The sequence below is a fragment of the Schistocerca piceifrons genome, unplaced genomic scaffold, assembly GCF_021461385.2.
Source record: "Schistocerca piceifrons isolate TAMUIC-IGC-003096 unplaced genomic scaffold, iqSchPice1.1 HiC_scaffold_1771, whole genome shotgun sequence".
Lineage (NCBI taxonomy): Eukaryota > Metazoa > Arthropoda > Insecta > Orthoptera > Acrididae > Schistocerca > Schistocerca piceifrons.
In genome coordinates this window covers 391,672-415,475 of record NW_025727647.1, presented here as the reverse complement: position 1 = coordinate 415,475, position 23,804 = coordinate 391,672, and the positions used below count along the sequence as shown (strand labels likewise).

The 23,804-nt window shown below is 48.9% G+C and overlaps 39 non-coding genes across 39 annotated transcripts; all 39 read left to right on the top strand.

The window, feature by feature from the left end:
• Window positions 1-26: 26 nt before the first annotated feature.
• Trnat-agu lies at window positions 27-98 on the top strand. The gene has a single exon. It is a non-coding gene; the product is annotated as a tRNA-Thr (tRNA).
• Window positions 99-594: 496 nt separating this feature from the next.
• Trnar-ucg lies at window positions 595-667 on the top strand. Its single transcript has one exon. It is a non-coding gene; the product is annotated as a tRNA-Arg (tRNA).
• A 452-nt stretch (window positions 668-1,119) lies between these two features.
• Window positions 1,120-1,192, top strand: Trnak-cuu. The gene has a single exon. It is a non-coding gene; the product is annotated as a tRNA-Lys (tRNA).
• A 338-nt stretch (window positions 1,193-1,530) lies between these two features.
• Window positions 1,531-1,602, top strand: Trnat-agu. The gene has a single exon. It is a non-coding gene; the product is annotated as a tRNA-Thr (tRNA).
• Window positions 1,603-2,098: 496 nt separating this feature from the next.
• On the top strand, window positions 2,099-2,171 carry Trnar-ucg. Its single transcript has one exon. It is a non-coding gene; the product is annotated as a tRNA-Arg (tRNA).
• A 452-nt stretch (window positions 2,172-2,623) lies between these two features.
• Window positions 2,624-2,696, top strand: Trnak-cuu. The gene has a single exon. It is a non-coding gene; the product is annotated as a tRNA-Lys (tRNA).
• A 338-nt stretch (window positions 2,697-3,034) lies between these two features.
• On the top strand, window positions 3,035-3,106 carry Trnat-agu. The gene has a single exon. It is a non-coding gene; the product is annotated as a tRNA-Thr (tRNA).
• A 496-nt stretch (window positions 3,107-3,602) lies between these two features.
• Window positions 3,603-3,675, top strand: Trnar-ucg. The gene has a single exon. It is a non-coding gene; the product is annotated as a tRNA-Arg (tRNA).
• Window positions 3,676-4,127: 452 nt separating this feature from the next.
• Trnak-cuu lies at window positions 4,128-4,200 on the top strand. The gene has a single exon. It is a non-coding gene; the product is annotated as a tRNA-Lys (tRNA).
• Window positions 4,201-4,538: 338 nt separating this feature from the next.
• Trnat-agu lies at window positions 4,539-4,610 on the top strand. Its single transcript has one exon. It is a non-coding gene; the product is annotated as a tRNA-Thr (tRNA).
• Window positions 4,611-5,109: 499 nt separating this feature from the next.
• On the top strand, window positions 5,110-5,182 carry Trnar-ucg. Its single transcript has one exon. It is a non-coding gene; the product is annotated as a tRNA-Arg (tRNA).
• A 452-nt stretch (window positions 5,183-5,634) lies between these two features.
• Window positions 5,635-5,707, top strand: Trnak-cuu. Its single transcript has one exon. It is a non-coding gene; the product is annotated as a tRNA-Lys (tRNA).
• Window positions 5,708-6,045: 338 nt separating this feature from the next.
• Trnat-agu lies at window positions 6,046-6,117 on the top strand. Its single transcript has one exon. It is a non-coding gene; the product is annotated as a tRNA-Thr (tRNA).
• Window positions 6,118-6,613: 496 nt separating this feature from the next.
• On the top strand, window positions 6,614-6,686 carry Trnar-ucg. The gene has a single exon. It is a non-coding gene; the product is annotated as a tRNA-Arg (tRNA).
• Window positions 6,687-7,138: 452 nt separating this feature from the next.
• Window positions 7,139-7,211, top strand: Trnak-cuu. Its single transcript has one exon. It is a non-coding gene; the product is annotated as a tRNA-Lys (tRNA).
• Window positions 7,212-7,549: 338 nt separating this feature from the next.
• Window positions 7,550-7,621, top strand: Trnat-agu. The gene has a single exon. It is a non-coding gene; the product is annotated as a tRNA-Thr (tRNA).
• A 496-nt stretch (window positions 7,622-8,117) lies between these two features.
• On the top strand, window positions 8,118-8,190 carry Trnar-ucg. The gene has a single exon. It is a non-coding gene; the product is annotated as a tRNA-Arg (tRNA).
• Window positions 8,191-8,642: 452 nt separating this feature from the next.
• Trnak-cuu lies at window positions 8,643-8,715 on the top strand. The gene has a single exon. It is a non-coding gene; the product is annotated as a tRNA-Lys (tRNA).
• A 338-nt stretch (window positions 8,716-9,053) lies between these two features.
• Trnat-agu lies at window positions 9,054-9,125 on the top strand. The gene has a single exon. It is a non-coding gene; the product is annotated as a tRNA-Thr (tRNA).
• A 506-nt stretch (window positions 9,126-9,631) lies between these two features.
• Trnar-ucg lies at window positions 9,632-9,704 on the top strand. The gene has a single exon. It is a non-coding gene; the product is annotated as a tRNA-Arg (tRNA).
• A 452-nt stretch (window positions 9,705-10,156) lies between these two features.
• Window positions 10,157-10,229, top strand: Trnak-cuu. Its single transcript has one exon. It is a non-coding gene; the product is annotated as a tRNA-Lys (tRNA).
• Window positions 10,230-10,567: 338 nt separating this feature from the next.
• On the top strand, window positions 10,568-10,639 carry Trnat-agu. The gene has a single exon. It is a non-coding gene; the product is annotated as a tRNA-Thr (tRNA).
• A 496-nt stretch (window positions 10,640-11,135) lies between these two features.
• Window positions 11,136-11,208, top strand: Trnar-ucg. Its single transcript has one exon. It is a non-coding gene; the product is annotated as a tRNA-Arg (tRNA).
• Window positions 11,209-11,660: 452 nt separating this feature from the next.
• On the top strand, window positions 11,661-11,733 carry Trnak-cuu. Its single transcript has one exon. It is a non-coding gene; the product is annotated as a tRNA-Lys (tRNA).
• A 338-nt stretch (window positions 11,734-12,071) lies between these two features.
• Trnat-agu lies at window positions 12,072-12,143 on the top strand. Its single transcript has one exon. It is a non-coding gene; the product is annotated as a tRNA-Thr (tRNA).
• Window positions 12,144-12,639: 496 nt separating this feature from the next.
• Trnar-ucg lies at window positions 12,640-12,712 on the top strand. The gene has a single exon. It is a non-coding gene; the product is annotated as a tRNA-Arg (tRNA).
• Window positions 12,713-13,164: 452 nt separating this feature from the next.
• On the top strand, window positions 13,165-13,237 carry Trnak-cuu. Its single transcript has one exon. It is a non-coding gene; the product is annotated as a tRNA-Lys (tRNA).
• Window positions 13,238-13,575: 338 nt separating this feature from the next.
• Window positions 13,576-13,647, top strand: Trnat-agu. Its single transcript has one exon. It is a non-coding gene; the product is annotated as a tRNA-Thr (tRNA).
• Window positions 13,648-14,143: 496 nt separating this feature from the next.
• Trnar-ucg lies at window positions 14,144-14,216 on the top strand. The gene has a single exon. It is a non-coding gene; the product is annotated as a tRNA-Arg (tRNA).
• Window positions 14,217-14,668: 452 nt separating this feature from the next.
• Trnak-cuu lies at window positions 14,669-14,741 on the top strand. The gene has a single exon. It is a non-coding gene; the product is annotated as a tRNA-Lys (tRNA).
• Window positions 14,742-15,079: 338 nt separating this feature from the next.
• Trnat-agu lies at window positions 15,080-15,151 on the top strand. Its single transcript has one exon. It is a non-coding gene; the product is annotated as a tRNA-Thr (tRNA).
• Window positions 15,152-15,648: 497 nt separating this feature from the next.
• On the top strand, window positions 15,649-15,721 carry Trnar-ucg. Its single transcript has one exon. It is a non-coding gene; the product is annotated as a tRNA-Arg (tRNA).
• A 452-nt stretch (window positions 15,722-16,173) lies between these two features.
• Window positions 16,174-16,246, top strand: Trnak-cuu. Its single transcript has one exon. It is a non-coding gene; the product is annotated as a tRNA-Lys (tRNA).
• Window positions 16,247-16,584: 338 nt separating this feature from the next.
• On the top strand, window positions 16,585-16,656 carry Trnat-agu. Its single transcript has one exon. It is a non-coding gene; the product is annotated as a tRNA-Thr (tRNA).
• A 3,386-nt stretch (window positions 16,657-20,042) lies between these two features.
• Trnar-ucg lies at window positions 20,043-20,115 on the top strand. Its single transcript has one exon. It is a non-coding gene; the product is annotated as a tRNA-Arg (tRNA).
• Window positions 20,116-20,567: 452 nt separating this feature from the next.
• Trnak-cuu lies at window positions 20,568-20,640 on the top strand. Its single transcript has one exon. It is a non-coding gene; the product is annotated as a tRNA-Lys (tRNA).
• A 337-nt stretch (window positions 20,641-20,977) lies between these two features.
• Window positions 20,978-21,049, top strand: Trnat-agu. The gene has a single exon. It is a non-coding gene; the product is annotated as a tRNA-Thr (tRNA).
• Window positions 21,050-21,545: 496 nt separating this feature from the next.
• Trnar-ucg lies at window positions 21,546-21,618 on the top strand. Its single transcript has one exon. It is a non-coding gene; the product is annotated as a tRNA-Arg (tRNA).
• Window positions 21,619-22,070: 452 nt separating this feature from the next.
• On the top strand, window positions 22,071-22,143 carry Trnak-cuu. The gene has a single exon. It is a non-coding gene; the product is annotated as a tRNA-Lys (tRNA).
• Window positions 22,144-23,804: the final 1,661 nt, after the last annotated feature.

Below are 23,804 nucleotides of genomic sequence, written 5' to 3'. Positions count from 1 at the left end.
AGTACGCAAAACTACCGCTAGGCCGCGCCTCTTTAGCTCAGTGGCAGAGCACTGGTCTAGTAAACCAGGGGTCGTGAGTTCGATCCTCACAGGAAGCAAACGAATTTTCGAAATCAGTTGCGCGTCGTGGCCGTATAGCAAGCAGTATCTGGAACGACGAACAATTAGCAACAGGTGTTTTATTTACAATTACTCTCAGATGTGATTGAGGCGAATGTCGCAGATAAAGCATTTTCCAAAACGGTACAGCGTAGGGTGGGAGGCGGAGTCTGATTTATATTTTTTACATGTGTTTTTCAAATATCACAGAGCCTCTCGCGAGCGTCGTCGTCGTCGTCGACGCCGCCGCTTCTGCAGAAGTAGCAAATCGCCATCGTAGCAAATGCGGCGAGGGACGCCCTGCCTTCGATTTCGAATGCACAAAGTGTGTGGTCTTGATTCCCAATCTCTACTTGGTCGGTCTCGTAAAGGCTTGAATGTAACGAATGGGTGGGAAGCAGCAAGAGGCAGCGGCTGTGTAGAACGAAAACACAATTCCTCAGCGGTATGAGCGTTTCGAGATGACACGAATGTAAGGAATACTTGGCGGCCAGTGACCGTGTGGCCTAATGGATAAGGCGTCGGACTTCGGATCCGAAGATTGCAGGTTCGAATCCTGTCACGGTCGTGTTTTTCCAATTCTGCAAAAGAAACACACCGTTTTAGTGTAGCTATTGAGCAGTACGAAATCGTCTGAATGTTGCTGTTGTCCATTTCCTGCTTGGAGATGCACTTGAGCTTGATACACACACAGCCAGAACGGTGTTATCTAGCGAAATGGTCGGCTGAGTGCCGTCACCGCGAGTTTTGGCTGGCATTTGCGCATCTAAGACAGCGTCGGAAAGTAACCCGTTCGGCTTCTGAGTCAAATCAAATATGTGTGTTAATTTTGACACCACTAGCGCTGCAGGTTTTCATGCAATTCCTGTACCTCTCAGAAATGATTATGAAATAAAAGTGAAGTACGTGACGTGTGTGACGCTAGGAAAACATTAGGCAGCATGGAGAGATTCTGTATGGGACCACCCCACCGAAACGAGAACTGTGTGTCGTGCGACCCGACACGTAGTCACCGACGCAGCCCGGCTAGCTCAGTCGGTAGAGCATGAGACTCTTAATCTCAGGGTCGTGGGTTCGAGCCCCACGCTGGGCGGAACGTAATTTTGTTCCGTTGCAGATGTAAATTACCGTTTCTCTGATCAATGTGACGTAATGGAAATAGCAACTTAAAACTTTGCCTACGTCACCATCAGACGCAAGGAAAGTGTATCTGAAGGTGAAGGTGATTTCGTAGACATGTGTCAAAGACATGTTCTGAAATGTAAGTGGTGTTGGTTGGAGAGCACATCGGTTACGTGTGAGATGTGTAGCCAAGCAGTAATGGTGCGCCATAGCTGCAAATATTAGTCGGTAATATGAAGTGTTGTCAGCTTAAGCCTGATGATCCAGACGAGCGTAAGCACAAAGTACGCAAAACTACCGCTAGGCCGCGCCTCTTTAGCTCAGTGGCAGAGCGCTGGTCTAGTAAACCAGGGGTCGTGAGTTCGATCCTCACAGGAAGCAAACGAATTTTCGAAATCAGTTGCGCGTCGTGGCCGTATAGCAAGCAGTATCTGGAACGACGAACAATTAGCAACAGGTGTTTTATTTAGAATTACTCTCAGATGTGATTGAGGCGAATGTCGCAGATAAAGCATTTTCCAAAACGGTACAGCGTAGGGTGGGAGGCGGAGTCTGATTTATATTTTTTACATGTGTTTTTCAAATATCACAGAGCCTCTCGCGAGCGTCGTCGTCGTCGTCGACGCCGCCGCTTCTGCAGAAGTAGCAAATCGCCATCGTAGCAAATGCGGCGAGGGACGCCCTGCCTTCGATTTCGAATGCACAAAGTGTGTGGTCTTGATTCCCAATCTCTACTTGGTCGGTCTCGTAAAGGCTTGAATGTAACGAATGGGTGGGAAGCAGCAAGAGGCAGCGGCTGTGTAGAACGAAAACACAATTCCTCAGCGGTATGAGCGTTTCGAGATGACACGAATGTAAGGAATACTTGGCGGCCAGTGACCGTGTGGCCTAATGGATAAGGCGTCGGACTTCGGATCCGAAGATTGCAGGTTCGAATCCTGTCACGGTCGTGTTTTTCCAATTCTGCAAAAGAAACACACCGTTTTAGTGTAGCTATTGAGCAGTACGAAATCGTCTGAATGTTGCTGTTGTCCATTTCCTGCTTGGAGATGCACTTGAGCTTGATACACACACAGCCAGAACGGTGTTATCTAGCGAAATGGTCGGCTGAGTGCCGTCACCGCGAGTTTTGGCTGGCATTTGCGCATCTAAGACAGCGTCGGAAAGTAACCCGTTCGGCTTCTGAGTCAAATCAAATATGTGTGTTAATTTTGACACCACTAGCGCTGCAGGTTTTCATGCAATTCCTGTACCTCTCAGAAATGATTATGAAATAAAAGTGAAGTACGTGACGTGTGTGACGCTAGGAAAACATTAGGCAGCATGGAGAGATTCTGTATGGGACCACCCCACCGAAACGAGAACTGTGTGTCGTGCGACCCGACACGTAGTCACCGACGCAGCCCGGCTAGCTCAGTCGGTAGAGCATGAGACTCTTAATCTCAGGGTCGTGGGTTCGAGCCCCACGCTGGGCGGAACGTAATTTTGTTCCGCTGCAGATGTAAATTACCGTTTCTCTGATCAATGTGACGTAATGGAAATAGCAACTTAAAACTTTGCCTACGTGTACATCAGTCGCAAGGAAAGTGTATCTGAAGGTGAAGGTGATTTCGTAGACATGTGTCAAAGACATGTTCTGAAATGTAAGTGGTGTTGGTTGGAGAGCACATCGGTTACGTGTGAGATGTGTAGCCAAGCAGTAATGGTGCGCCATAGCTGCAAATATTAGTCGGTAATATGAAGTGTTGTCAGCTTAAGCCTGATGATCCAGACGAGCGTAAGCACAAAGTACGCAAAACTACCGCTAGGCCGCGCCTCTTTAGCTCAGTGGCAGAGCACTGGTCTAGTAAACCAGGGGTCGTGAGTTCGATCCTCACAGGAAGCAAACGAATTTTCGAAATCAGTTGCGCGTCGTGGCCGTATAGCAAGCAGTATCTGGAACGACGAACAATTAGCAACAGGTGTTTTATTTACAATTACTCTCAGATGTGATTGAGGCGAATGTCGCAGATAAAGCATTTTCCAAAACGGTACAGCGTAGGGTGGGAGGCGGAGTCTGATTTATATTTTTTACATGTGTTTTTCAAATATCACAGAGCCTCTCGCGAGCGTCGTCGTCGTCGTCGACGCCGCCGCTTCTGCAGAAGTAGCAAATCGCCATCGTAGCAAATGCGGCGAGGGACGCCCTGCCTTCGATTTCGAATGCACAAAGTGTGTGGTCTTGATTCCCAATCTCTACTTGGTCGGTCTCGTAAAGGCTTGAATGTAACGAATGGGTGGGAAGCAGCAAGAGGCAGCGGCTGTGTAGAACGAAAACACAATTCCTCAGCGGTATGAGCGTTTCGAGATGACACGAATGTAAGGAATACTTGGCGGCCAGTGACCGTGTGGCCTAATGGATAAGGCGTCGGACTTCGGATCCGAAGATTGCAGGTTCGAATCCTGTCACGGTCGTGTTTTTCCAATTCTGCAAAAGAAACACACCGTTTTAGTGTAGCTATTGAGCAGTACGAAATCGTCTGAATGTTGCTGTTGTCCATTTCCTGCTTGGAGATGCACTTGAGCTTGATACACACACAGCCAGAACGGTGTTATCTAGCGAAATGGTCGGCTGAGTGCCGTCACCGCGAGTTTTGGCTGGCATTTGCGCATCTAAGACAGCGTCGGAAAGTAACCCGTTCGGCTTCTGAGTCAAATCAAATATGTGTGTTAATTTTGACACCACTAGCGCTGCAGGTTTTCATGCAATTCCTGTACCTCTCAGAAATGATTATGAAATAAAAGTGAAGTACGTGACGTGTGTGACGCTAGGAAAACATTAGGCAGCATGGAGAGATTCTGTATGGGACCACCCCACCGAAACGAGAACTGTGTGTCGTGCGACCCGACACGTAGTCACCGACGCAGCCCGGCTAGCTCAGTCGGTAGAGCATGAGACTCTTAATCTCAGGGTCGTGGGTTCGAGCCCCACGCTGGGCGGAACGTAATTTTGTTCCGTTGCAGATGTAAATTACCGTTTCTCTGATCAATGTGACGTAATGGAAATAGCAACTTAAAACTTTGCCTACGTCACCATCAGACGCAAGGAAAGTGTATCTGAAGGTGAAGGTGATTTCGTAGACATGTGTCAAAGACATGTTCTGAAATGTAAGTGGTGTTGGTTGGAGAGCACATCGGTTACGTGTGAGATGTGTAGCCAAGCAGTAATGGTGCGCCATAGCTGCAAATATTAGTCGGTAATATGAAGTGTTGTCAGCTTAAGCCTGATGATCCAGACGAGCGTAAGCACAAAGTACGCAAAACTACCGCTAGGCCGCGCCTCTTTAGCTCAGTGGCAGAGCACTGGTCTAGTAAACCAGGGGTCGTGAGTTCGATCCTCACAGGAAGCAAACGAATTTTCGAAATCAGTTGCGCGTCGTGGCCGTATAGCAAGCAGTATCTGGAACGACGAACAATTAGCAACAGGTGTTTTATTTAGAATTACTCTCAGATGTGATTGAGGCGAATGTCGCAGATAAAGCATTTTCCAAAACGGTACAGCGTAGGGTGGGAGGCGGAGTCTGATTTATATTTTTTACATGTGTTTTTCAAATATCACAGAGCCTCTCGCGAGCGTCGTCGTCGTCGTCGTCGACGCCGCCGCTTCTGCAGAAGTAGCAAATCGCCATCGTAGCAAATGCGGCGAGGGACGCCCTGCCTTCGATTTCGAATGCACAAAGTGTGTGGTCTTGATTCCCAATCTCTACTTGGTCGGTCTCGTAAAGGCTTGAATGTAACGAATGGGTGGGAAGCAGCAAGAGGCAGCGGCTGTGTAGAACGAAAACACAATTCCTCAGCGGTATGAGCGTTTCGAGATGACACGAATGTAAGGAATACTTGGCGGCCAGTGACCGTGTGGCCTAATGGATAAGGCGTCGGACTTCGGATCCGAAGATTGCAGGTTCGAATCCTATCACGGTCGTGTTTTTCCAATTCTGCAAAAGAAACACACCGTTTTAGTGTAGCTATTGAGCAGTACGAAATCGTCTGAATGTTGCTGTTGTCCATTTCCTGCTTGGAGATGCACTTGAGCTTGATACACACACAGCCAGAACGGTGTTATCTAGCGAAATGGTCGGCTGAGTGCCGTCACCGCGAGTTTTGGCTGGCATTTGCGCATCTAAGACAGCGTCGGAAAGTAACCCGTTCGGCTTCTGAGTCAAATCAAATATGTGTGTTAATTTTGACACCACTAGCGCTGCAGGTTTTCATGCAATTCCTGTACCTCTCAGAAATGATTATGAAATAAAAGTGAAGTACGTGACGTGTGTGACGCTAGGAAAACATTAGGCAGCATGGAGAGATTCTGTATGGGACCACCCCACCGAAACGAGAACTGTGTGTCGTGCGACCCGACACGTAGTCACCGACGCAGCCCGGCTAGCTCAGTCGGTAGAGCATGAGACTCTTAATCTCAGGGTCGTGGGTTCGAGCCCCACGCTGGGCGGAACGTAATTTTGTTCCGCTGCAGATGTAAATTACCGTTTCTCTGATCAATGTGACGTAATGGAAATAGCAACTTAAAACTTTGCCTACGTGTACATCAGTCGCAAGGAAAGTGTATCTGAAGGTGAAGGTGATTTCGTAGACATGTGTCAAAGACATGTTCTGAAATGTAAGTGGTGTTGGTTGGAGAGCACATCGGTTACGTGTGAGATGTGTAGCCAAGCAGTAATGGTGCGCCATAGCTGCAAATATTAGTCGGTAATATGAAGTGTTGTCAGCTTAAGCCTGATGATCCAGACGAGCGTAAGCACAAAGTACGCAAAACTACCGCTAGGCCGCGCCTCTTTAGCTCAGTGGCAGAGCACTGGTCTAGTAAACCAGGGGTCGTGAGTTCGATCCTCACAGGAAGCAAACGAATTTTCGAAATCAGTTGCGCGTCGTGGCCGTATAGCAAGCAGTATCTGGAACGACGAACAATTAGCAACAGGTGTTTTATTTACAATTACTCTCAGATGTGATTGAGGCGAATGTCGCAGATAAAGCATTTTCCAAAACGGTACAGCGTAGGGTGGGAGGCGGAGTCTGATTTATATTTTTTACATGTGTTTTTCAAATATCACAGAGCCTCTCGCGAGCGTCGTCGTCGTCGTCGACGCCGCCGCTTCTGCAGAAGTAGCAAATCGCCATCGTAGCAAATGCGGCGAGGGACGCCCTGCCTTCGATTTCGAATGCACAAAGTGTGTGGTCTTGATTCCCAATCTCTACTTGGTCGGTCTCGTAAAGGCTTGAATGTAACGAATGGGTGGGAAGCAGCAAGAGGCAGCGGCTGTGTAGAACGAAAACACAATTCCTCAGCGGTATGAGCGTTTCGAGATGACACGAATGTAAGGAATACTTGGCGGCCAGTGACCGTGTGGCCTAATGGATAAGGCGTCGGACTTCGGATCCGAAGATTGCAGGTTCGAATCCTGTCACGGTCGTGTTTTTCCAATTCTGCAAAAGAAACACACCGTTTTAGTGTAGCTATTGAGCAGTACGAAATCGTCTGAATGTTGCTGTTGTCCATTTCCTGCTTGGAGATGCACTTGAGCTTGATACACACACAGCCAGAACGGTGTTATCTAGCGAAATGGTCGGCTGAGTGCCGTCACCGCGAGTTTTGGCTGGCATTTGCGCATCTAAGACAGCGTCGGAAAGTAACCCGTTCGGCTTCTGAGTCAAATCAAATATGTGTGTTAATTTTGACACCACTAGCGCTGCAGGTTTTCATGCAATTCCTGTACCTCTCAGAAATGATTATGAAATAAAAGTGAAGTACGTGACGTGTGTGACGCTAGGAAAACATTAGGCAGCATGGAGAGATTCTGTATGGGACCACCCCACCGAAACGAGAACTGTGTGTCGTGCGACCCGACACGTAGTCACCGACGCAGCCCGGCTAGCTCAGTCGGTAGAGCATGAGACTCTTAATCTCAGGGTCGTGGGTTCGAGCCCCACGCTGGGCGGAACGTAATTTTGTTCCGCTGCAGATGTAAATTACCGTTTCTCTGATCAATGTGACGTAATGGAAATAGCAACTTAAAACTTTGCCTACGTGTACATCAGTCGCAAGGAAAGTGTATCTGAAGGTGAAGGTGATTTCGTAGACATGTGTCAAAGACATGTTCTGAAATGTAAGTGGTGTTGGTTGGAGAGCACATCGGTTACGTGTGAGATGTGTAGCCAAGCAGTAATGGTGCGCCATAGCTGCAAATATTAGTCGGTAATATGAAGTGTTGTCAGCTTAAGCCTGATGATCCAGACGAGCGTAAGCACAAAGTACGCAAAACTACCGCTAGGCCGCGCCTCTTTAGCTCAGTGGCAGAGCACTGGTCTAGTAAACCAGGGGTCGTGAGTTCGATCCTCACAGGAAGCAAACGAATTTTCGAAATCAGTTGCGCGTCGTGGCCGTATAGCAAGCAGTATCTGGAACGACGAACAATTAGCAACAGGTGTTTTATTTACAATTACTCTCAGATGTGATTGAGGCGAATGTCGCAGATAAAGCATTTTCCAAAACGGTACAGCGTAGGGTGGGAGGCGGAGTCTGATTTATATTTTTTACATGTGTTTTTCAAATATCACAGAGCCTCTCGCGAGCGTCGTCGTCGTCGTCGACGCCGCCGCTTCTGCAGAAGTAGCAAATCGCCATCGTAGCAAATGCGGCGAGGGACGCCCTGCCTTCGATTTCGAATGCACAAAGTGTGTGGTCTTGATTCCCAATCTCTACTTGGTCGGTCTCGTAAAGGCTTGAATGTAACGAATGGGTGGGAAGCAGCAAGAGGCAGCGGCTGTGTAGAACGAAAACACAATTCCTCAGCGGTATGAGCGTTTCGAGATGACACGAATGTAAGGAATACTTGGCGGCCAGTGACCGTGTGGCCTAATGGATAAGGCGTCGGACTTCGGATCCGAAGATTGCAGGTTCGAATCCTGTCACGGTCGTGTTTTTCCAATTCTGCAAAAGAAACACACCGTTTTAGTGTAGCTATTGAGCAGTACGAAATCGTCTGAATGTTGCTGTTGTCCATTTCCTGCTTGGAGATGCACTTGAGCTTGATACACACACAGCCAGAACGGTGTTATCTAGCGAAATGGTCGGCTGAGTGCCGTCACCGCGAGTTTTGGCTGGCATTTGCGCATCTAAGACAGCGTCGGAAAGTAACCCGTTCGGCTTCTGAGTCAAATCAAATATGTGTGTTAATTTTGACACCACTAGCGCTGCAGGTTTTCATGCAATTCCTGTACCTCTCAGAAATGATTATGAAATAAAAGTGAAGTACGTGACGTGTGTGACGCTAGGAAAACATTAGGCAGCATGGAGAGATTCTGTATGGGACCACCCCACCGAAACGAGAACTGTGTGTCGTGCGACCCGACACGTAGTCACCGACGCAGCCCGGCTAGCTCAGTCGGTAGAGCATGAGACTCTTAATCTCAGGGTCGTGGGTTCGAGCCCCACGCTGGGCGGAACGTAATTTTGTTCCGCTGCAGATGTAAATTACCGTTTCTCTGATCAATGTGACGTAATGGAAATAGCAACTTAAAACTTTGCCTACGTGTACATCAGTCGCAAGGAAAGTGTATCTGAAGGTGAAGGTGATTTCGTAGACATGTGTCAAAGACATGTTCTGAAATGTAAGTGGTGTTGGTTGGAGAGCACATCGGTTACGTGTGAGATGTGTAGCCAAGCAGTAATGGTGCGCCATAGCTGCAAATATTAGTCGGTAATATGAAGTGTTGTCAGCTTAAGCCTGATGATCCAGACGAGCGTAAGCACAAAGTACGCAAAACTACCGCTAGGCCGCGCCTCTTTAGCTCAGTGGCAGAGCACTGGTCTAGTAAACCAGGGGTCGTGAGTTCGATCCTCACAGGAAGCAAACGAATTTTCGAAATCAGTTGCGCGTCGTGGCCGTATAGCAAGCAGTATCTGGAACGACGAACAATTAGCAACAGGTGTTTTATTTAGAATTACTCTCAGATGTGATTGAGGCGAATGTCGCAGATAAAGCATTTTCCAAAGCGGTACAGCGTAGGGTGGGAGGCGGCAGTCTGAATTATATTTTTTAGATGTGTTTTTCAAATATCACAGAGCCTCTCGCGAGCGTCGTCGTCGTCGTCGTCGTCGTCGCCGCCGCCGCTTCTGCAGAAGTAACAAATCGCCATCGTAGCAAATGCGGCGAGGGACGCCCTGCCTTCGATTTCGAATGCACAAAGTGTGTGGTCTTGATTCCCAATCTCTACTTGGTCGGTCTCGTAAAGGCTTGAATGTAACGAATGGGTGGGAAGCAGCAAGAGGCAGCGGCTGTGTAGAACGAAAACACAATTCCTCAGCGGTATGAGCGTTTCGAGATGACACGAATGTAAGGAATACTTGGCGGCCAGTGACCGTGTGGCCTAATGGATAAGGCGTCGGACTTCGGATCCGAAGATTGCAGGTTCGAATCCTGTCACGGTCGTGTTTTTCCAATTCTGCAAAAGAAACACACCGTTTTAGTGTAGCTATTGAGCAGTACGAAATCGTCTGAATGTTGCTGTTGTCCATTTCCTGCTTGGAGATGCACTTGAGCTTGATACACACACAGCCAGAACGGTGTTATCTAGCGAAATGGTCGGCTGAGTGCCGTCACCGCGAGTTTTGGCTGGCATTTGCGCATCTAAGACAGCGTCGGAAAGTAACCCGTTCGGCTTCTGAGTCAAATCAAATATGTGTGTTAATTTTGACACCACTAGCGCTGCAGGTTTTCATGCAATTCCTGTACCTCTCAGAAATGATTATGAAATAAAAGTGAAGTACGTGACGTGTGTGACGCTAGGAAAACATTAGGCAGCATGGAGAGATTCTGTATGGGACCACCCCACCGAAACGAGAACTGTGTGTCGTGCGACCCGACACGTAGTCACCGACGCAGCCCGGCTAGCTCAGTCGGTAGAGCATGAGACTCTTAATCTCAGGGTCGTGGGTTCGAGCCCCACGCTGGGCGGAACGTAATTTTGTTCCGTTGCAGATGTAAATTACCGTTTCTCTGATCAATGTGACGTAATGGAAATAGCAACTTAAAACTTTGCCTACGTCACCATCAGACGCAAGGAAAGTGTATCTGAAGGTGAAGGTGATTTCGTAGACATGTGTCAAAGACATGTTCTGAAATGTAAGTGGTGTTGGTTGGAGAGCACATCGGTTACGTGTGAGATGTGTAGCCAAGCAGTAATGGTGCGCCATAGCTGCAAATATTAGTCGGTAATATGAAGTGTTGTCAGCTTAAGCCTGATGATCCAGACGAGCGTAAGCACAAAGTACGCAAAACTACCGCTAGGCCGCGCCTCTTTAGCTCAGTGGCAGAGCGCTGGTCTAGTAAACCAGGGGTCGTGAGTTCGATCCTCACAGGAAGCAAACGAATTTTCGAAATCAGTTGCGCGTCGTGGCCGTATAGCAAGCAGTATCTGGAACGACGAACAATTAGCAACAGGTGTTTTATTTAGAATTACTCTCAGATGTGATTGAGGCGAATGTCGCAGATAAAGCATTTTCCAAAACGGTACAGCGTAGGGTGGGAGGCGGAGTCTGATTTATATTTTTTACATGTGTTTTTCAAATATCACAGAGCCTCTCGCGAGCGTCGTCGTCGTCGTCGACGCCGCCGCTTCTGCAGAAGTAGCAAATCGCCATCGTAGCAAATGCGGCGAGGGACGCCCTGCCTTCGATTTCGAATGCACAAAGTGTGTGGTCTTGATTCCCAATCTCTACTTGGTCGGTCTCGTAAAGGCTTGAATGTAACGAATGGGTGGGAAGCAGCAAGAGGCAGCGGCTGTGTAGAACGAAAACACAATTCCTCAGCGGTATGAGCGTTTCGAGATGACACGAATGTAAGGAATACTTGGCGGCCAGTGACCGTGTGGCCTAATGGATAAGGCGTCGGACTTCGGATCCGAAGATTGCAGGTTCGAATCCTATCACGGTCGTGTTTTTCCAATTCTGCAAAAGAAACACACCGTTTTAGTGTAGCTATTGAGCAGTACGAAATCGTCTGAATGTTGCTGTTGTCCATTTCCTGCTTGGAGATGCACTTGAGCTTGATACACACACAGCCAGAACGGTGTTATCTAGCGAAATGGTCGGCTGAGTGCCGTCACCGCGAGTTTTGGCTGGCATTTGCGCATCTAAGACAGCGTCGGAAAGTAACCCGTTCGGCTTCTGAGTCAAATCAAATATGTGTGTTAATTTTGACACCACTAGCGCTGCAGGTTTTCATGCAATTCCTGTACCTCTCAGAAATGATTATGAAATAAAAGTGAAGTACGTGACGTGTGTGACGCTAGGAAAACATTAGGCAGCATGGAGAGATTCTGTATGGGACCACCCCACCGAAACGAGAACTGTGTGTCGTGCGACCCGACACGTAGTCACCGACGCAGCCCGGCTAGCTCAGTCGGTAGAGCATGAGACTCTTAATCTCAGGGTCGTGGGTTCGAGCCCCACGCTGGGCGGAACGTAATTTTGTTCCGCTGCAGATGTAAATTACCGTTTCTCTGATCAATGTGACGTAATGGAAATAGCAACTTAAAACTTTGCCTACGTGTACATCAGTCGCAAGGAAAGTGTATCTGAAGGTGAAGGTGATTTCGTAGACATGTGTCAAAGACATGTTCTGAAATGTAAGTGGTGTTGGTTGGAGAGCACATCGGTTACGTGTGAGATGTGTAGCCAAGCAGTAATGGTGCGCCATAGCTGCAAATATTAGTCGGTAATATGAAGTGTTGTCAGCTTAAGCCTGATGATCCAGACGAGCGTAAGCACAAAGTACGCAAAACTACCGCTAGGCCGCGCCTCTTTAGCTCAGTGGCAGAGCACTGGTCTAGTAAACCAGGGGTCGTGAGTTCGATCCTCACAGGAAGCAAACGAATTTTCGAAATCAGTTGCGCGTCGTGGCCGTATAGCAAGCAGTATCTGGAACGACGAACAATTAGCAACAGGTGTTTTATTTAGAATTACTCTCAGATGTGATTGAGGCGAATGTCGCAGATAAAGCATTTTCCAAAACGGTACAGCGTAGGGTGGGAGGCGGAGTCTGATTTATATTTTTTACATGTGTTTTTCAAATATCACAGAGCCTCTCGCGAGCGTCGTCGTCGTCGTCGACGCCGCCGCTTCTGCAGAAGTAGCAAATCGCCATCGTAGCAAATGCGGCGAGGGACGCCCTGCCTTCGATTTCGAATGCACAAAGTGTGTGGTCTTGATTCCCAATCTCTACTTGGTCGGTCTCGTAAAGGCTTGAATGTAACGAATGGGTGGGAAGCAGCAAGAGGCAGCGGCTGTGTAGAACGAAAACACAATTCCTCAGCGGTATGAGCGTTTCGAGATGACACGAATGTAAGGAATACTTGGCGGCCAGTGACCGTGTGGCCTAATGGATAAGGCGTCGGACTTCGGATCCGAAGATTGCAGGTTCGAATCCTGTCACGGTCGTGTTTTTCCAATTCTGCAAAAGAAACACACCGTTTTAGTGTAGCTATTGAGCAGTACGAAATCGTCTGAATGTTGCTGTTGTCCATTTCCTGCTTGGAGATGCACTTGAGCTTGATACACACACAGCCAGAACGGTGTTATCTAGCGAAATGGTCGGCTGAGTGCCGTCACCGCGAGTTTTGGCTGGCATTTGCGCATCTAAGACAGCGTCGGAAAGTAACCCGTTCGGCTTCTGAGTCAAATCAAATATGTGTGTTAATTTTGACACCACTAGCGCTGCAGGTTTTCATGCAATTCCTGTACCTCTCAGAAATGATTATGAAATAAAAGTGAAGTACGTGACGTGTGTGACGCTAGGAAAACATTAGGCAGCATGGAGAGATTCTGTATGGGACCACCCCACCGAAACGAGAACTGTGTGTCGTGCGACCCGACACGTAGTCACCGACGCAGCCCGGCTAGCTCAGTCGGTAGAGCATGAGACTCTTAATCTCAGGGTCGTGGGTTCGAGCCCCACGCTGGGCGGAACGTAATTTTGTTCCGCTGCAGATGTAAATTACCGTTTCTCTGATCAATGTGACGTAATGGAAATAGCAACTTAAAACTTTGCCTACGTGTACATCAGTCGCAAGGAAAGTGTATCTGAAGGTGAAGGTGATTTCGTAGACATGTGTCAAAGACATGTTCTGAAATGTAAGTGGTGTTGGTTGGAGAGCACATCGGTTACGTGTGAGATGTGTAGCCAAGCAGTAATGGTGCGCCATAGCTGCAAATATTAGTCGGTAATATGAAGTGTTGTCAGCTTAAGCCTGATGATCCAGACGAGCGTAAGCACAAAGTACGCAAAACTACCGCTAGGCCGCGCCTCTTTAGCTCAGTGGCAGAGCACTGGTCTAGTAAACCAGGGGTCGTGAGTTCGATCCTCACAGGAAGCAAACGAATTTTCGAAATCAGTTGCGCGTCGTGGCCGTATAGCAAGCAGTATCTGGAACGACGAACAATTAGCAACAGGTGTTTTATTTAGAATTACTCTCAGATGTGATTGAGGCGAATGTCGCAGATAAAGCATTTTCCAAAACGGTACAGCGTAGGGTGGGAGGCGGAGTCTGATTTATATTTTTTACATGTGTTTTTCAAATATCACAGAGCCTCTCGCGAGCGTCGTCGTCGTCGTCGACGCCGCCGCTTCTGCAGAAGTAGCAAATCGCCATCGTAGCAAATGCGGCGAGGGACGCCCTGCCTTCGATTTCGAATGCACAAAGTGTGTGGTCTTGATTCCCAATCTCTACTTGGTCGGTCTCGTAAAGGCTTGAATGTAACGAATGGGTGGGAAGCAGCAAGAGGCAGCGGCTGTGTAGAACGAAAACACAATTCCTCAGCGGTATGAGCGTTTCGAGATGACACGAATGTAAGGAATACTTGGCGGCCAGTGACCGTGTGGCCTAATGGATAAGGCGTCGGACTTCGGATCCGAAGATTGCAGGTTCGAATCCTGTCACGGTCGTGTTTTTCCAATTCTGCAAAAGAAACACACCGTTTTAGTGTAGCTATTGAGCAGTACGAAATCGTCTGAATGTTGCTGTTGTCCATTTCCTGCTTGGAGATGCACTTGAGCTTGATACACACACAGCCAGAACGGTGTTATCTAGCGAAATGGTCGGCTGAGTGCCGTCACCGCGAGTTTTGGCTGGCATTTGCGCATCTAAGACAGCGTCGGAAAGTAACCCGTTCGGCTTCTGAGTCAAATCAAATATGTGTGTTAATTTTGACACCACTAGCGCTGCAGGTTTTCATGCAATTCCTGTACCTCTCAGAAATGATTATGAAATAAAAGTGAAGTACGTGACGTGTGTGACGCTAGGAAAACATTAGGCAGCATGGAGAGATTCTGTATGGGACCACCCCACCGAAACGAGAACTGTGTGTCGTGCGACCCGACACGTAGTCACCGACGCAGCCCGGCTAGCTCAGTCGGTAGAGCATGAGACTCTTAATCTCAGGGTCGTGGGTTCGAGCCCCACGCTGGGCGGAACGTAATTTTGTTCCGCTGCAGATGTAAATTACCGTTTCTCTGATCAATGTGACGTAATGGAAATAGCAACTTAAAACTTTGCCTACGTGTACATCAGTCGCAAGGAAAGTGTATCTGAAGGTGAAGGTGATTTCGTAGACATGTGTCAAAGACATGTTCTGAAATGTAAGTGGTGTTGGTTGGAGAGCACATCGGTTACGTGTGAGATGTGTAGCCAAGCAGTAATGGTGCGCCATAGCTGCAAATATTAGTCGGTAATATGAAGTGTTGTCAGCTTAAGCCTGATGATCCAGACGAGCGTAAGCACAAAGTACGCAAAACTACCGCTAGGCCGCGCCTCTTTAGCTCAGTGGCAGAGCACTGGTCTAGTAAACCAGGGGTCGTGAGTTCGATCCTCACAGGAAGCAAACGAATTTTCGAAATCAGTTGCGCGTCGTGGCCGTATAGCAAGCAGTATCTGGAACGACGAACAATTAGCAACAGGTGTTTTATTTAGAATTACTCTCAGATGTGATTGAGGCGAATGTCGCAGATAAAGCATTTTCCAAAGCGGTACAGCGTAGGGTGGGAGGCGGTAGTCTGAATTATATTTTTTAGATGTGTTTTTCAAATATCACAGAGCCTCTCGCGAGCGTCGTCGTCGTCGTCGCCGCCGCCGCTTCTGCAGAAGTAGCAAATCGCCATCGTAGCAAATGCGGCGAGGGACGCCCTGCCTTCGATTTCGAATGCACAAAGTGTGTGGTCTTGATTCCCAATCTCTACTTGGTCGGTCTCGTAAAGGCTTGAATGTAACGAATGGGTGGGAAGCAGCAAGAGGCAGCGGCTGTGTAGAACGAAAACACAATTCCTCAGCGGTATGAGCGTTTCGAGATGACACGAATGTAAGGAATACTTGGCGGCCAGTGACCGTGTGGCCTAATGGATAAGGCGTCGGACTTCGGATCCGAAGATTGCAGGTTCGAATCCTATCACGGTCGTGTTTTTCCAATTCTGCAAAAGAAACACACCGTTTTAGTGTAGCTATTGAGCAGTACGAAATCGTCTGAATGTTGCTGTTGTCCATTTCCTGCTTGGAGATGCACTTGAGCTTGATACACACACAGCCAGAACGGTGTTATCTAGCGAAATGGTCGGCTGAGTGCCGTCACCGCGAGTTTTGGCTGGCATTTGCGCATCTAAGACAGCGTCGGAAAGTAACCCGTTCGGCTTCTGAGTCAAATCAAATATGTGTGTTAATTTTGACACCACTAGCGCTGCAGGTTTTCATGCAATTCCTGTACCTCTCAGAAATGATTATGAAATAAAAGTGAAGTACGTGACGTGTGTGACGCTAGGAAAACATTAGGCAGCATGGAGAGATTCTGTATGGGACCACCCCACCGAAACGAGAACTGTGTGTCGTGCGACCCGACACGTAGTCACCGACGCAGCCCGGCTAGCTCAGTCGGTAGAGCATGAGACTCTTAATCTCAGGGTCGTGGGTTCGAGCCCCACGCTGGGCGGAACGTAATTTTGTTCCGTTGCAGATGTAAATTACCGTTTCTCTGATCAATGTGACGTAATGGAAATAGCAACTTAAAACTTTGCCTACGTCACCATCAGACGCAAGGAAAGTGTATCTGAAGGTGAAGGTGATTTCGTAGACATGTGTCAAAGACATGTTCTGAAATGTAAGTGGTGTTGGTTGGAGAGCACATCGGTTACGTGTGAGATGTGTAGCCAAGCAGTAATGGTGCGCCATAGCTGCAAATATTAGTCGGTAATATGAAGTGTTGTCAGCTTAAGCCTGATGATCCAGACGAGCGTAAGCACAAAGTACGCAAAACTACCGCTAGGCCGCGCCTCTTTAGCTCAGTGGCAGAGCGCTGGTCTAGTAAACCAGGGGTCGTGAGTTCGATCCTCACAGGAAGCAAACGAATTTTCGAAATCAGTTGCGCGTCGTGGCCGTATAGCAAGCAGTATCTGGAACGACGAACAATTAGCAACAGGTGTTTTATTTAGAATTACTCTCAGATGTGATTGAGGCGAATGTCGCAGATAAAGCATTTTCCAAAACGGTACAGCGTATCCGGCCCCGCAACCTGCACCCCCTCCCAAGGTCGTCCATGACTATCGCCGTGCCAACTGGGATGCCTACCGGGACTCCATCTCCACCCAGGTCGAAAGCCACCCTCTTACCTATCGCCATCCTGACGACATCATCCGCGCCTCGTCCTTCCTTCAGACGGTAATTACTGACGCCGTGGAGGCCCATGTTCCTACTAAAACCATCCACCCACACCGTCCCACTCTCCCTCCGCGGGCTGTCCTCCTCCTCCGTGAATCCCGCCGCCTCTATCGCTCCTTCCTCCGCACTCGTGACAGGGATACACTCCAACGCCACCGGCAAATACAGCGACACGTACGGAACCTTATTACAGCAACGAAACGCCGGGACTGGCGCCAGACCTGCACACGACTCAATGCCACCCTCCCTATCAACTCCTCCAAGTACTGGTCTGCCTTCCATCGTCTTACTGGTTCCCTTTCCGCTCCCCACTACCCCCTTCTCCATAACGATCGCCCCCTTCCTGACAACCTCAGTAAGGCCAACCACTTCGCTTCCCACCTTTCCGAGGTCTTCTCCATCCCCGATGATCCCCACTTTGATTATTCTCTTTTCCCCACCGTCATGGCACGTGCTGATACCTCAGTCGCTCCACTTGCTCCTAGTCTCCAGTACTTGGGGCAGTTGCCCCCCTCCGACGTCAACACTCCCATCACAGCACAAGACATTAAACTTCTCCTCCAGTCCAAACGCAACACGGCCCCTGGTCACGACTGTGTCACCTACCGTCACCTTCGAGAAAGCCCTTATTCCTTCCTAACTGTCCTCGCCCATCTCTATAATGTCATCCTCTCTACTGGCTTCTACCCTGACCTGTGGAAGACCTCCCGCGTCCTCCTCTTCCTCAAACCCAACAAACCCCCTTCTGCCGCCTCTTCCTATCGTCCCATCTGCCTCACCTCCGTCTTCAGTAAGGTCCTTGAATCCATCCTCTCCCACCGTATCCATCGGCACCTTGCTCAACACCACCTCCTCCCCCTTACCCAGTGTGGCTTCCGACCCTCCTTCTCTGCTGACGACCAACTCCTCAACCTTGTTCACCTTCTGTCCCTCCAGCTCAACTCACGTCGCTCCGCCATTTTTGTTTCCCTTGACCTCCAAAATGCCTATGACCGTGTATGGCATCCCGGTCTCCTCTTTAAACTCCAAACCTACGCCCTGCCTATCAATTTTGTCCGTCTGGTCGCTTCCTTCCTCTCGCACCGTCCTTCCTATGTCACCCTCCACGACACCAACTCCCGTATCTTTTATCCTACGGCTGGCGTCCCCCAGGGTTCTGTCCTCTCCCCTCTCCTTTATCTCTTGTATACAGCTGATATGCCCAAGCCACCCCCACCAGTTCACCTTCTCCAATATGCTGATGACACCGCCTTCCTGGCTCTCTATCCTACCCTTCAACGGTCTCAACGTACCCTCCAAACCCACCTTAACCAGTTCACCACTTGGTGTAATCAGTGGCTCCTCCGTCTCAACCCCTCCAAAACCCAGGCAATCATCATAGGCCGTACCACTCGCTCCTTTCGCCTCCAAGATTTCTACCTCACCCTTTATGGTCGTCCTATCCAACTCACCCCCACCCTGACATACCTTGGCCTCACCCTTGACCGACACCTCACCTGGACCCCTCATCTCCTGACCATCCAGCAGAAAGCCCATTCCCGCCTCCGCCTGCTGAAACTCCTGTCCGGCCGGACATGGGGATTGCATCCTTCTACCATCCTCCACACCTACAAATCCCTCATCCGTCCTATCCTCTGTTATGCCAGCGTCGCCTGGATCTCCGCCCCCACCCGCTTTTACAAGGCTCTCCAAATCCTTGAACGCCATGCGCTCCGCCTTGCCTTCCGTATCCGCCTTCCTTCCCCCACACGGCTCCTGTATGAACTGATCCCCTTCCCCCACCTCCTCTTGTTCCTCCAACATCTCCGCATCCTTTACATTGTTCGCAGGCTTGATCCCCCCCACCCTCTGGTTTCCTCCTTCCTCTCCACCCCCCGCCCGTTGCCGCGCCTCTATCGCTGTATCCCTCCCTCTCTCCACCTCCACACCCTCCATCTCCTTCATCAGGGCAATTTCCAACGCCTTCCCCTCCCAGATGACGAACTTCGCCGTGACATATACCCTTCCTTCCAACTATAACCCGGCCTTGTTCCCCCCCCCCCCCCTCCCCAGGGCCCCCTTCTCCTCTTTCTTCCTTCTCCCAGAGCGGATTTTCCTCCATCCCCCCCCTCCCCTGAGACCCTGCCCCCCATACTTGCCTCTCTCCTTCCCACATCCCTCCCTACCTGGCCCTCTTCCGAGCGCCCCCCATTCCCCTCCCCCATCTCTTCCCCTCCCTCCCTTCTTCAGGTCTCCCTCATCTCCTTGAACCTGGCAGATCCTCTGTATTGCTCATCATCAGTGTGCCACGTCAGTGTTGTGTTTCGTGCTGTTTCCCGTGTGCGTCAAGAGGTGTGATTTTAATCGTGTACTGCCTTGAGGTTCGCCGTCAGTGTTACGCTGTGTGCTATGCCATCCATCAACACCTTTATGCTCCAGTCATACTGTGCCTTGTGTTCTTTTAATCGTCGCAGTGTGTGGCTTTTTGTGTGTGCTACTTTTAAACAGTTTTTTATCTCCATTTTACAGTCACCCCGTTTTTTTTTTTGTATATTGCCTTCCATGATGTTCTCCCTTTTTTTATATCTATGTCCGCCTTCTTCTCTCCTTTGCTGTTTTTAAATGTCTTCTCTTGTTTTGTTCTATGTCTTTCGGCTGAAGAGCAGCGCATATGCTGCTGCCAGCCCGCCCCGATGGGGAATTGAAATACAATAAAGGAAAAAAAAAAAAAAAAAAAGGTACAGCGTAGGGTGGGAGGCGCAGTCTGATTTATATTTTTTACATGTGTTTTTCAAATATCACAGAGCCTCTCGCGAGCGTCGTCGTCGTCGTCGTCGACGCCGCCGCTTCTGCAGAAGTAGCAAATCGCCATCGTAGCAAATGCGGCGAGGGACGCCCTGCCTTCGATTTCGAATGCACAAAGTGTGTGGTCTTGATTCCCAATCTCTACTTGGTCGGTCTCGTAAAGGCTTGAATGTAACGAATGGGTGGGAAGCAGCAAGAGGCAGCGGCTGTGTAGAACGAAAACACAATTCCTCAGCGGTATGAGCGTTTCGAGATGACACGAATGTAAGGAATACTTGGCGGCCAGTGACCGTGTGGCCTAATGGATAAGGCGTCGGACTTCGGATCCGAAGATTGCAGGTTCGAATCCTATCACGGTCGTGTTTTTCCAATTCTGCAAAAGAAACACACCGTTTTAGTGTAGCTATTGAGCAGTACGAAATCGTCTGAATGTTGCTGTTGTCCATTTCCTGCTTGGAGATGCACTTGAGCTTGATACACACACAGCCAGAACGGTGTTATCTAGCGAAATGGTCGGCTGAGTGCCGTCACCGCGAGTTTTGGCTGGCATTTGCGCATCTAAGACAGCGTCGGAAAGTAACCCGTTCGGCTTCTGAGTCAAATCAAATATGTGTGTTAATTTTGACACCACTAGCGCTGCAGGTTTTCATGCAATTCCTGTACCTCTCAGAAATGATTATGAAATAAAAGTGAAGTACGTGACGTGTGTGACGCTAGGAAAACATTAGGCAGCATGGAGAGATTCTGTATGGGACCACCCCACCGAAACGAGAACTGTGTGTCGTGCGACCCGACACGTAGTCACCGACGCAGCCCGGCTAGCTCAGTCGGTAGAGCATGAGACTCTTAATCTCAGGGTCGTGGGTTCGAGCCCCACGCTGGGCGGAACGTAATTTTGTTCCGCTGCAGATGCAATTACCGTTTCTCTGATCAATGTGACGTAATGGAAATAGCAACTTAAAACTTTGCCTACGTCACCATCAGACGCAAGGAAAGTGTATCTGAAGGTGAAGGTGATTTCGTAGACATGTGTCAAAGACATGTTCTGAAATGTAAGTGGTGTTGGTTGGAGAGCACATCGGTTACGTGTGAGATGTGTAGCCAAGCAGTAATGGTGCGCCATAGCTGCAAATATTAGTCGGTAATATGAAGTGTTGTCAGCTTAAGCCTGATGATCCAGACGAGCGTAAGCACGAAGTACGCAAAACTACCGCTAGGCCGCGCCTCTTTAGCTCAGTGGCAGAGCACTGGTCTAGTAAACCAGGGGTCGTGAGTTCGATCCTCACAGGAAGCAAACGAATTTTCGAAATCAGTTGCGCGTCGTGGCCGTATAGCAAGCAGTATCTGGAACGACGAACAATTAGCAACAGGTGTTTTATTTAGAATTACTCTCAGATGTGATTGAGGCGAATGTCGCAGATAAAGCATTTTCCAAAACGGTACAGCGTAGGGTGGGAGGCGGAGTCTGATTTATATTTTTTACATGTGTTTTTCAAATATCACAGAGCCTCTCGCGAGCGTCGTCGTCGTCGTCGACGCCGCCGCTTCTGCAGAAGTAGCAAATCGCCATCGTAGCAAATGCGGCGAGGGACGCCCTGCCTTCGATTTCGAATGCACAAAGTGTGTGGTCTTGATTCCCAATCTCTACTTGGTCGGTCTCGTAAAGGCTTGAATGTAACGAATGGGTGGGAAGCAGCAAGAGGCAGCGGCTGTGTAGAACGAAAACACAATTCCTCAGCGGTATGAGCGTTTCGAGATGACACGAATGTAAGGAATACTTGGCGGCCAGTGACCGTGTGGCCTAATGGATAAGGCGTCGGACTTCGGATCCGAAGATTGCAGGTTCGAATCCTATCACGGTCGTGTTTTTCCAATTCTGCAAAAGAAACACACCGTTTTAGTGTAGCTATTGAGCAGTACGAAATCGTCTGAATGTTGCTGTTGTCCATTTCCTGCTTGGAGATGCACTTGAGCTTGATACACACACAGCCAGAACGGTGTTATCTAGCGAAATGGTCGGCTGAGTGCCGTCACCGCGAGTTTTGGCTGGCATTTGCGCATCTAAGACAGCGTCGGAAAGTAACCCGTTCGGCTTCTGAGTCAAATCAAATATGTGTGTTAATTTTGACACCACTAGCGCTGCAGGTTTTCATGCAATTCCTGTACCTCTCAGAAATGATTATGAAATAAAAGTGAAGTACGTGACGTGTGTGACGCTAGGAAAACATTAGGCAGCATGGAGAGATTCTGTATGGGACCACCCCACCGAAACGAGAACTGTGTGTCGTGCGACCCGACACGTAGTCACCGACGCAGCCCGGCTAGCTCAGTCGGTAGAGCATGAGACTCTTAATCTCAGGGTCGTGGGTTCGAGCCCCACGCTGGGCGGAACGTAATTTTGTTCCGCTGCAGATGTAAATTACCGATTCTCTGGTCAATCTGACGTAATGGAAATAGCAACTTAAGACTTTGCCTACGTGTCCATCAGTCGCAAGGAAAGTGTATCTGAAGGTGAAGGTGATTTCGTAGACATGTGTCAAAGACATGTTCTGAAATGTAAGTGGTGTTGGTTGGAGAGCACATCGGTTACGTGTGAGACGTGTAGCCAAGGAGTAATGGTGCGCCATAGCTGCAAATATTAGTCGGTAATATGAAGTGTTGTCAGCTTAAGCCTGATGATCCAGACGAGCGTAAGCACGAAGTACGCAAAACTACCGCTAGGCCGCGCCTCTTTAGCTCAGTGGCAGTATTCCGGCTCTAGCTGTCAGCGCGTTAGGACGTGTCCGCTGCTCCTCCGTGTTTACGTTAGTGGTGCCGTCGCGTCCTGAGTTTAATTTGTTGCTGTTTGTGAATTTCTGTGATTCTACGTGTCTGGTGTCATTGTGCTAAGTTTCTGTGTATTTTCGTCCGTAACAACGGTTGTATTTTGGTGGAATTTCGGTGTATTACCGGAATCTCCTCGCGACTGAAGAAAACTGGCTGGAATTGTACGGAAGAATACCCTGGTTTTCTCTTTTGAGAAGGAAACGCGTGCAGTGCAACCTACGGCTTTGGATATCCATGACTGGCTGACCGACGTAATTGGAGTAAGTTCTGATTCCGTACATACTACCCAGTTAGATGCTGACAAATACTGTGTCTTTGTAAAATTTTTTAATCCTGTTGATGTTGAGAAGCTGTTATTGAGGTGCGGTAGTGTTGCTGAATTTGTGCACAGAGATGGGTCTAAAAGTAGTGTTTCAATTCGCAAAGCGGATATCACGTATAAATCAGTCAGAGTGCTAAACGTTCCTATTGAAGTAGATAATCAGCTGATTAAAGAGGCGCTTTCGAAATACGGGGGGATCCAGTCCGTTGTCAACGAAAGGTGGTCGAAATTGTATAAATTGCAGTGTTTCAATGGCATTCGATCAGTAGAAATGGAAGTTAAAGCCAATATCCCATCTTTTATTTCTATTGCTGGTCATAAAGCGCATATCGTATATTCAGGGCAGGTGCAGACATGTAATATTTGCAATGCAACGGGTCATTTCCGTCAAGACTGTCCCCGCCGTGTCTATGTCCTTAAAAATAGCCTTACGCAGCGTCAGCGACTTACGCTTAATGATGTTCTGCCTAACAATCATCAACCTCCCCCGGCTGGTAATGATGGAGCCAGTACTTCTGAAGTAACTGCCGTAAATGTCGCTGATTTCCCTCCCTTGCATGTAATTACCGATCGCAGTTCTCTTATCCGTGAATGCGATCTGCAACCTAAAAAGAGACCTTTAGAGACAACTGAAGACTGTTCAGACGATGATACATCACAGTCCAACCGTAAACAAAAGCAATGCAGCGAGGGTGCGGGTGAGGACGTAGACAGTAAACATGCGGCAGTGACGCCAGCAGCAGAGGCCCTCCCGCCGTCAGCTGCTGTTGCCACAGTGTTAGAAAACATGGACGCGAAACCACTGGCTCCGACCACGGTAACACGGAAGTCGAGTTCTGAGGAACAGCAAGTGATGGATCGGACTCAGCCTTGCGAATCTACAGACACACAGCACTCCCTC